This window comes from Empidonax traillii, unplaced genomic scaffold (genome assembly GCF_003031625.1).
Source record: "Empidonax traillii isolate 1590-97213 ecotype Southwest subspecies unplaced genomic scaffold, ASM303162v1 scaffold611:size485065, whole genome shotgun sequence".
Lineage (NCBI taxonomy): Eukaryota > Metazoa > Chordata > Aves > Passeriformes > Tyrannidae > Empidonax > Empidonax traillii.
Window position 1 is genome coordinate 440089 of NW_020955804.1, and position 9909 is coordinate 449997.

At 41.1% G+C, this 9909-nt stretch overlaps 1 protein-coding gene across 1 annotated transcript in view; it reads left to right on the plus strand.

Moving 5' to 3' along the window:
- The first annotated feature begins 149 nt into the window (after window positions 1-149).
- The window catches only part of DSE (dermatan sulfate epimerase), a 37300-nt gene continuing 27540 nt past the window's right edge, over window positions 150-9909 (plus strand). The window contains exons 1-2 of the mRNA XM_027898642.1: window positions 150-220; window positions 733-802. The gene's annotated coding sequence lies outside the window, so the exon portion shown is untranslated. The remainder of the gene's footprint in view (window positions 221-732; window positions 803-9909) is intronic.

Sequence of the window (9909 nt, forward strand, 5' to 3'; positions counted from 1 at the left end):
CGGCGGGGCCGCGGAGGCAGCAGGAGGAGGAGAAGGAGGAGGAGAAGGAGGGGGACGGGGAGAGGTACGGAAGGAGGGCGGGGAACCGGGAGGTGGAGCGGGAGCGGGGGGAGTCACTTTCTTCCTGCCTTGAAAAACGCACCCCGCCCCGTCCCAGCTCCGTCCCCTGAGGCTGTGGAGGAGAAACTTTTTGGCAGGCGGGAGGCGGGTCGGCGCCGCGGTGAGTGCCCGCCGCGGTGAGTGCCGGGCAGCGCTCCCGGCCGCTCCATCCCGTCCCTGCGCTCCGCGGCGGGGCGGGCGCGGCGCGGGGCTGGGGGCACCGGGTGCCTGCGGATTTGGGAGGGGCAGGTCGGTCCCAGCGCTTCCCCCCCCCCGTCCCCGGCACACGCGTCCCCAGGCCGTGGGGCGCGCTGGGAGCGCTGCCGGCGATAGTGGGCAGTGTCGGCGGGGCCGGGCGGCGGGACCGTGCGGGCCAGGTGCGGGGCGGGTGTGGGGTGGTGGCTGGGGACGTCCCGCTGGGAGCAGCCTCCAGGCATGGGCTTCTCCGGGCTGCCCCGGCGCGGCGGTGCGGGGCTGCTGTCGGGACAGCCGCACTCGGCGTGGGGTGCAGGGCGGCCCGCGGGATGGGCCCCGCGGGTCCGGGGGAGGTGAATACGCGCAGGGGGACGTGGCGCTTGCTGTACAAAGCTTTACCTGGGGGCGCCGTGAGTAACAGGCTCTGCTCCTCCGCAGCACCGTGACCGCAGGAGCCTCCGAACCTTTTGGCACTGAGCTCAGCCTCCCAAGCATGCGTGTGTGAAAGGTAAGCGGTAGCATCCTTGTCTTGCACCTAGGCAAGCTGAGAGACGGGAACAGACGGATTAGCCCTATGCAACTTCCTACCACTTCTCTTTTTTTTTTTTTTTTTTTTTTTTTTTTTTTTTTTTTTTTTTTTTTTTTTTTTTTTTTTTTTTTTTTTTTTTTTTATTGTAAAAGTCTAAGAGACCAGGGACCAGAACTGTTAACTGGGAAAGCTCGGTCTCCTCAGCTGCAGGCAGCGAGTTGCAATTCCTATAGCTAGTACTGCATGAAAGCAGTGCATCATAACCTGATGCATCTCATGCCAACTCTTAAAATTCAGTTTAATGGCAATGATAGTAGCCACCTTCGCTGCTCTTCTGTCGTTTCCTCTTGAATAAGTATAAAGGTGTGATATTTTCCTCCGTTTTCAAGCTGGAGTGGTTTTTTTTTAGTCATAAGCAATGGCAGCATAACAAATAGAGACAACTGTGAATGAAATACAAGAAATATTGCTCAACCACTTGGAGACTTCTGGTCACTCTAAGAAGATCAACTGCAATTTAAATAACACTACAATTTTAATATAGTCCAAACAAAAACAAAGAAAATCTCAGCCTAAATATTGCCACATTATGTTTATCATGCCAACAATTATTGTAACTCACTGCAGTATTTCAAAAAAATGAACAATTCAGCTGAAGGGCAGCAGTGGAAATCAATAATTCAGATGCTCTTTATTACTCTGAAAGACTCTTGCTGGGTAGCCTTGGGCAAGTCACTCCACCTCTCTCCCCATGGCTCTGTTTCCTTCCTCATAAAACAGATAAATGTGCTTGCTTGCTTCACAGGGGTGTTGAGAAGTTTAATGAATTAATTTGTTTCATAACTACTTGTAGATCCTCGGGTGCATCTCTCTACAGAAGTGATAAATATTATTTCAACTATGATTTTTTTATTGTGTGTCATGGCTAATTTAGGTTATTGAAAGTAACACATATAAGCAAAGTTTCAGGGGAAGTCAACAAAGTAGCAGTTCTGGATGAACTGTCTGTACCATCTGTAAACTGTATCTGGATGAACTATCTTGACTTTCTGTAAACTTCACTGGGACATGAAAACAAAATATACTAATCACAGAGTATTTTACTAGGACAGAGCCACTGATCCTTTAAGAAAACATCACTTTCTTGTTATTCAAAGTAAGAGCTTGCTTTTGTTGTTTTCTTTGAAGCGTTGTGATGTTTTTCCACAATTTTGAATTGCCATGAGAAAAATCTGAGTGCTCTTAAAATAATAAGGGAGCAAGAGATGAGAATAGTTTATAAGCATATCTGTATCCTCTACAGTGGAAACTGACCTCAGAAGACAATTGGTCCCGATTTCCCAGTGCACATTTACATACAGTCTCTTTTACAACCTGTTCTTTGGTCATAGGGAATATGGTCTGAAAAAAAGAAATGCATGAACTGAACCATTAGTTGCCTGTGTTAAAAGCTGATAGATTTTGGTTCCCTAAGCAAGCTCAGTTTTAATTACACTGTGTATTAGTTATCAAGAACTAAATATTTAGTAAATATCTGCACTACAGGGGAGAGGAAAATGTGTTTAATTACCTGGTCAGATTTTAGATGTGATTTTCATTGGTTGCATACAGTTATAAGTAAAAAGGAGTAGCTGAAAGCTAGTTTTAGAGTGATGTCTTGATACTTTCTAAAGGCTCATAAGGTCTGTGTGTACAATTCTTTTTTTCTCAAGGTCAACGACACCAGGTACATAAGCTTTTTTAAAACTAAATTCAAGTAAAGCCTAGATCAGTGATGATAGAAAGTCATTCACATCACCAAGCAGCTGTTGGTTTGTGAATGAACATAGGGAGTTTATATATTAGTAGGGAAATGGACACATCCATCAGTACCCAACAATCTGACCAGTGAAAACTAGCATTAAATGAGGCTGTAAATGTGTTTGGAAAACTGAATTGTGATTGCATTTAACTAAAACTCAGTCACATTCTTAGGCTTGTGTGTGGAAACTTGCACATCTGGCACTCAGAGCATACTATAGCAATGAGCAGAAAGAAATTTAGTTACTACTGCTATTGTTCCTGGACATGTTGCAAGAAATAAAGCCCCTTTTTCGGTTTGTTTGTGGGGTTTTTGCTATTTTTTTTTTAATTTTATTCTGTTTTTTCTTCCTGAAGGAATTAAAAAAATAAAATAAAAAAACACAACTTTCCGTAACCATTGTTTCCTCATTTAGACTCAGTAATCCAAGTGTCTGATGAGGGAAAGAGAATATGGCTTTTGCTTAGCAAGTTGTATTTAATTGGTAAATATGATATCTCAGCAGCAAGTTTGTCCTGGCTATTCATACCTTCCTTATTGTGTCCCTTCAGCTAAGGTAGATTAAAGAGCTTAGTCATAGTAGTGTAGTCCCTAAAGCTGTTAAACCATGGTGCCAGTTTGTGTTCGAGACTGCAGCCACATACTTACTATAAATAATTCAATAGATTCTGCATTTGGCTTCCTTTGAGCTAGTTCTCTGTTTAGATGGGTAAACTTTATAGTGATGTCTGCTAGCCCCCCTAAGCTCAGCTGGGCTGTGGGGAGGTGTGACAGTGCTGCATTAGTGAAACCCCAAACCCTTGCGCACTGCACTTTGAGTGGACTTGGTTATCTGCTCAGGATGGATACAGGGCAGAGGAGGGGACGAAGCCTTCTAGGAAAAAGGAAATTTAGCTGGTGTCATCAGGGATCTCTCTCATGAATGCTCTGTCAGTAGAAATTTAGCAGAAGTAAAATGTTGGTAACGAAGAACTGACTGACGAGGTCTGGTCATCTTGGGATAACATGAAGGACAGAGCACTGGAAATAGTTTTTCACATCAGGTGTTGGCATCACACTTTCATCCTCTCTTGAAACACAGTCAGGTGTGAAAGCACAAGCACAATGCAGCCATTATGTACGAAGTCTGAAATTATTTGGTCTTTCTTTCTCTTTTTCCTCTTAGAGAGTATACAATAGGAATCATCAATAGCATTGTTTAGAGCAAACAAAGGATTGTAGGGACCCTGGTCACTTGGCTCAGACAGGTGTAAATCACTACAAGACAAACAGAATTTTAACATATGAATTCTTCCACCGTGGTTGTCCTGGTTTATGTTTTCATTTTGTTTGTGGAAGTTTTTATCAGAAATAGTAAAAATGCTGAACATTTTGTATAAACCTGTTATGCATTCTTAAGCCCTCTAATCAAGTGGCTATTGCTAAAGTATTTTGAAAAGTTATTTACAGGCATTTCTGGGCATATCATGTCCCTTTAAAGCCTGTTAATCATATTATCGCCTCCATGGTGCATTACACTTTTTGCTCAAATTATCTGTCTGGTTTCAGTTCTGCTATGAGAGCCATGCCTGCACAACTTACAGTCAGAAATGAGATCATAAGATTCTAAATTTCAAAATTAACCCATAATTTAATGGTTGTCTTGACACCTGCTCACGAATTGTTCATACACACTGTGAGCAGCTACATTCTGCAGGAATAATGTCGACTTTTAACTCCACCTGCACTTGAGGCTTCTGTCCTTGAAAATGTGTTTTTCGCTTTTACCAAGGGTGTTCTGCTTTAGTTAAGGGTATTCTAGGGAGTGGTGAGGACAGTAATAGCCCTGAAGGAACTGCAGGACAATACATTTTATTGTCTCTCCAAATTTGTACCTTGAAAAAATCAGTTGCATCTGGGTACATGTATATTATATCTGTAGGGAGAGAGAGGAACTACATACTATATCTACATCTAGAGAAACCCTAGGTAATGAGATAACAGCTGAAAGCAGCAGTGGTTCATACCAATAGTAATGAACATAGTGATCTACAGAGAGGTTTAACTACCAGGTAGGGTGATGCAATTTAGTCTATAAACACAATGAAATTTATCCTGTAACAAATGAACCAAAAGTTCTTCTATGTGAGTACGCATTTGGGGAATGTATACTCACGCTGACTAACATCAGCACCTTTGGACTTTGCTGGTGCTCCTATATGCTGTCACAATAATTTAACATATATAATTGTCATGATTTAATCCCAGCTGGCAACTCAGCCCCATGCAGCCATTTGCTCAATCCCCCCAGTGGGATAGGGAAAAGAATTGGAAAAGTGAGAACACTTTGTGTGTTGAGATACAGTCAATTTAAGAGCTAAAGCAAAAGCTGCACACACAAGCAAGGCAAAACAAGGAATTCATTCACCACTTCCCATGGGCAGGCAGGTGTTCGGCCACCCTCAGGAAAACAGGGTGCTGTCACATGTAATGGTTACTTGGGAAGACAAATTACTCCTCTTCTTTCTTCTCCAGTATTATATGCTGAGCATGGCACCCTATGGTCCGGAATATCCCTTTGGTCAGTTGGGATCAGCTGTCCCTGCCAACTCCTTGTGCACCCCCAGCCCCTTTGCTGGTGGAGTGGGGGGAGAGGGAGAAAAGTCTTTGACTGTATAAACCTTGCTCAACAGTAACTAAAACATGCCTAAATTTTCAACACTGTTTCCAGCACAAATCCAAAACATAGCCCCGTACTATGAAGATTAACTCTATCCCAGCCAAAATGATCACAAATAAAAATAAAATTTTAATATAGTTTTGTGTGCAACACTGAGTTATAAACAGGTTGTGGAAACATAGTTTTGATCCCATAGCAACTGAAGGATGTGATGCATTTTAGAATTCCTCTCTGTTAGAATGATGACCTGTGGACATACTTTAAAAATAAAAATGTATATTTGATATCTTCAGCTACTGTAGTCTGTAGCTAGATATAGATACATAGAGAGTGAGAACCAGTTTTGTAAAGCTCCAGCAGAAGCACATCATTCAGTTACAACATCTTGAAGTCAATTGAACGAAGGACAATTAAAACAATAAGGGAAGATTAAAACTGTTAATTACACATAGTAGAGGAGAACAACAAACAGCAATAAACTAAAACATTTTTTACAAATATTTGGAAGAGTAAAGGGTAGCAAAAAAGAGTTAGTTGGAAAGAGTGTAGAAGCTGAAGTCTGAAATTGAAACACTTGTTTTGATATCAGAAGATTCTGGTGTTGTAATCAGCCTCCTCAGAAGTGAGGGAAGCTGGATGGCATGCAACCGTCTGAGACAATTGGGTTAGGCACAAGAAAGAATTCCGACAGCAGTAAAATTGGCTTTCCCCTTTTGCACATATGAATTTTTTTATATGTCCTTTATTTGTGCCTCCTGGGCATTGCAATCACCCGCTTAAGTTTTTCCAGTTTTTCTGTGCTCCATGATTGTACCCTTGGATCCACACAGAGGCCACACTCCTGTCTACCCCAGGCATTCTGTTCCATTTCTTCCTTCTTGTGAGGGCCAGTTGTGCTTCAGGGCCCATGGGTTGCTGTCAGAGGAAACCTTAAGTGATGTTCCCAATACCCCACACTAAAGGGTTCACAGCCGTACTGACTTGGAGTGGGTCTCCGTGCGAGGGCCAGACAGATGAGTTACTTTTCAGCAGCTGCCAAAAGTGTATTGTTTCACCATGCAGATTGTAGAACCGCTTTTGTTCTCTGTTTCTGCAGTGCTGTTACTGTCATAGTCCTAAGCCCCAGAAGTGTCCTGTGTGCTGTAACATTGTAACACATGGTTGAGTGGCTTGATTGACCTCTGGATCATTAACAGAGCAGACAAACGAAGTAGATATATCCTTTTGTCCTTCCTTTAGTGGTAGCGTTCATGAAAACATTTCTGCAAGAAAAAAAGTCTTATTTTTAATAATTACAGTGGCCTTTTTAAAGTATGTCAGCACAGGATAAAGTGCTGTTGCTCTAACGGAAGTCTTTCTGTGGTAGCCTATAGTTTTTTGCCTTTGAAGTTAAAAGTGATTGGGCTTCATTCACTGAATGTGGATGCCTTAGCAGGCATGTTTGTACTGGTTGGGAAGGATCATCTGCAGGATTCTGCATTACTTCCTTACTCATTCTATAGAGTGAAGTATGGAATAAAAGGTCATAATAAGGATTAAGAATAGCCATGTTAGTGCAACCAAAAATTATCAAGAAAGCATTTATATAGTAGGATATATGATAAAATAGAAGAAAATTCCAAAATCACAGGTTTGGGCATGCAGACAGTTTAAATCCTGGTTTGGCTTGAGGCAGAGAGAAAGTTGTGATTTCACTGTGCATGTGCCCTGTTACGTTATATATACAGTGGTAAAATAGACAAATAAACTTTTCTATGAAAGGAATTAGCAGATGCAACTTCCGTCACAGCTATTTTACACATCTTACTGTAAACTTAAAAATACTTTGCTGTTGCTGTCTTATCTGTAGCATGGTGGAGAATGAATGCAACCCTCCATTCTCCTGAAGTTGTTGTCTCACATGGCTGTGTACTGCTCTGCATAGATCTGTTGAGTTTCATGTGTAGAGATCAAAGGACAGACACAGGTTTAAATCTTGACTGCTGACATGATGTCATATACTGATAATCCCTATAGGAACTGGTTGTTTCTGATTGCTATTAGGATTTTCATAGCACAGCTGTTGTTCAGACATATGAGTCGATACAAAGCTTCTTCCAAGGTCTTTCAGATCACTTCATAACAACTGCAATACTAACAACTGGGTACCTGAGCTAGTCTTTATATTTATTGCAGATGTAATTCTGAATTGTATTTGGGGGTTCAGTATTAAGGCTTTGAAATACCTTGAACGTTATATAATTATGATGTAGCATATTTTTCATAGTGAAAAAATCAGAGGAAGAAATGAAGTAATGTCCCCTGGTGGTTAAGGTCGTAATAGGTATTTTTCAAGTTGTAAGCAGTGATGTTTACACATTTCCAGCATTTTTATTGGAGACACAGATGGTCACTGGCTTTAGCTAACTGACCAAAAGATGGGTGAAGTATTTCTGAGGGCTCTTACCTTGGGAATGGGAGTTTTCTGCCCCGGTGTCCAGCCCCAGCTGAAGGGACTTTGAAATGGACTCAAAAGTACTGCTTGCTGATGTGGGAGTTATACAGCTTGGGAATTTGGTCAGTAGATTTACTGTGATTGTTAACAGCACAAAGATAAGCTTATAGTTTTCTTGGTTCTGCTCTAATTTTGCTACCACCTAATTTTGCTGTATTTGGATATGTTTCTCTGTAACCAAATGACAACATATATATGAGAATTAGTTTCTATTGACCCTTTGACCTCTCTGTTTTCATTGACTTACCCTGCATTTTTTAGTACTAAAATGTCATTGAATTCAGTTAGAAGACTTAATTGTTCTCCCATTTTTAAATATGTTTGCAAAATATTTAGATTAGTGGTAAAACTGACATGGTTGAACAAAATAGCTCTTCAGTTGATGTAACTGTCATGATTTTAGCATGTTACTATTTACAAATGATTAGTTTCATTTTATAGATACTGCTCTTCTCATCAGCAACAAAGTCAATTGCAACATGTGTGAAATCATATGCTAATTATTTGAGGTATTCGGACAAAATGCAAAAGAGGAGTTCCTACAGAAGTTTGCCTTTTTCCACCATGATCTAACCTACCACTCCTCATGGCAAACAGTTGTATTTTGGCAGCTGTCAGCATTGGGACAAAAATTGCACACCCATCTGCATTTAATATGACAAGATTCCATACATATCTCATTGCAACATTATCTATTAGTTTCACAGTTTTGGTAGATCTGCAGCTGTTTCTGGTGAATGATAATTTCTTTTTAAAATATCTATGACTCTCTTACCTGTTTTTGGCATTGGTTGCTAAAATTGCTTATTCTAGTTTAGTACCAGTACTTTTGAATGGCTTAATAATGTGATCTTCTAATGTAATTTGTGACAAAATGATAATGTTGCCCAAAATGAAAATGCACATTACAATTATAAGCATTGCAAAAAAAATACGTAGAAAAGTTTGCTTTTGCTGTCAATAATTTATGAAAAGTGATGCAAAAAAATTATGAAATTTAAGTCCATGCTAACTCAGAGATCATTGCCTAAGGTAAAAGTTTACACACTGAATCAGAAGATTTGCTTTTCGTCAGTATGGTGGAGTAAATTTTCCTTTACATATCTGAACACATTCTTTATACAAACATTTATTTCTCAGGTACCTCAGGTAGTAATAAAGAGAAGTGGAAAATAGTAGCTTCCCAAAATAAGACAAAAAGCTGTGATATATGTGGAGAGAAGTCTATAAATGGTTCTTTTGAGTTTACATTAGTTAAATATATTTATGTTTTTATATAGATATATATATATGTTTTTCTTTTCTAACAGGCATAGAGGTCAGATGGTCAAGCAAAGTGTCAGGACTTCTCTTACCTTCTCTGATGGCGGTGAGGCATGCTACAGGGGGATTCAGAGGAAAGCCAGTGCATCCGCAGCAGAGATACCAGGGTCTTTACCTGCAGCATCTCCTGAGTAATCTACAAGGAGAAGTCAGCATGGGAATGGGAAACCCAGCTCTCACTGAGCGTGTAACTCCATCTGCCTTCTGGCTGGAGTCTCCTGTACCTAGTTGAGCATTAGCCTTTCCAGGGTAGCTCCTAGGGAGGCAGAGGAAGGCTATGTTTTCAGTGTGGGTAATACAGTGAAGTGGAGGAGAGCCCATGACCTTGGGAGGTCACACAGTGACATGGAGGAGGGCTCCTGACCTCAGCAAGTGTTGGTCAAGAGCTGTGGTGACTGAATGTTCATGTTCATGTCCCAGCCCTTGTGCTCTGGGAAGATCTTTCATTCAGAAATCCAAGTAATTTGTGGTGTTGCAATGCCTCCAGTTTGTGGAAGTTTTAGTCACCAGAAATTCCCCCTTTTTTGTTTCTGACTGTATATGTTAACAAGATACCCATGTCAGAGGAGAGTCATGGACTAGTGTGGGAGATGCTAGCAGAGACACTTGCAATTTCTGCTTTTTAAGAAGTGGTAGAAGTGTCCTAGGAAAAAGCATCCACAAAGCAGAGTGGCTCTTCAGAATTGATACTACATAAAGACACAGTTCTTTTCCTGCTTTTAAGTTTTAATGATCCACAAGGAGGTCAGATGGCTTCAAGAACAGCTGTGCAAGCTGGTGGTCCTAACAGTGCCATCCTTTCCTAACCC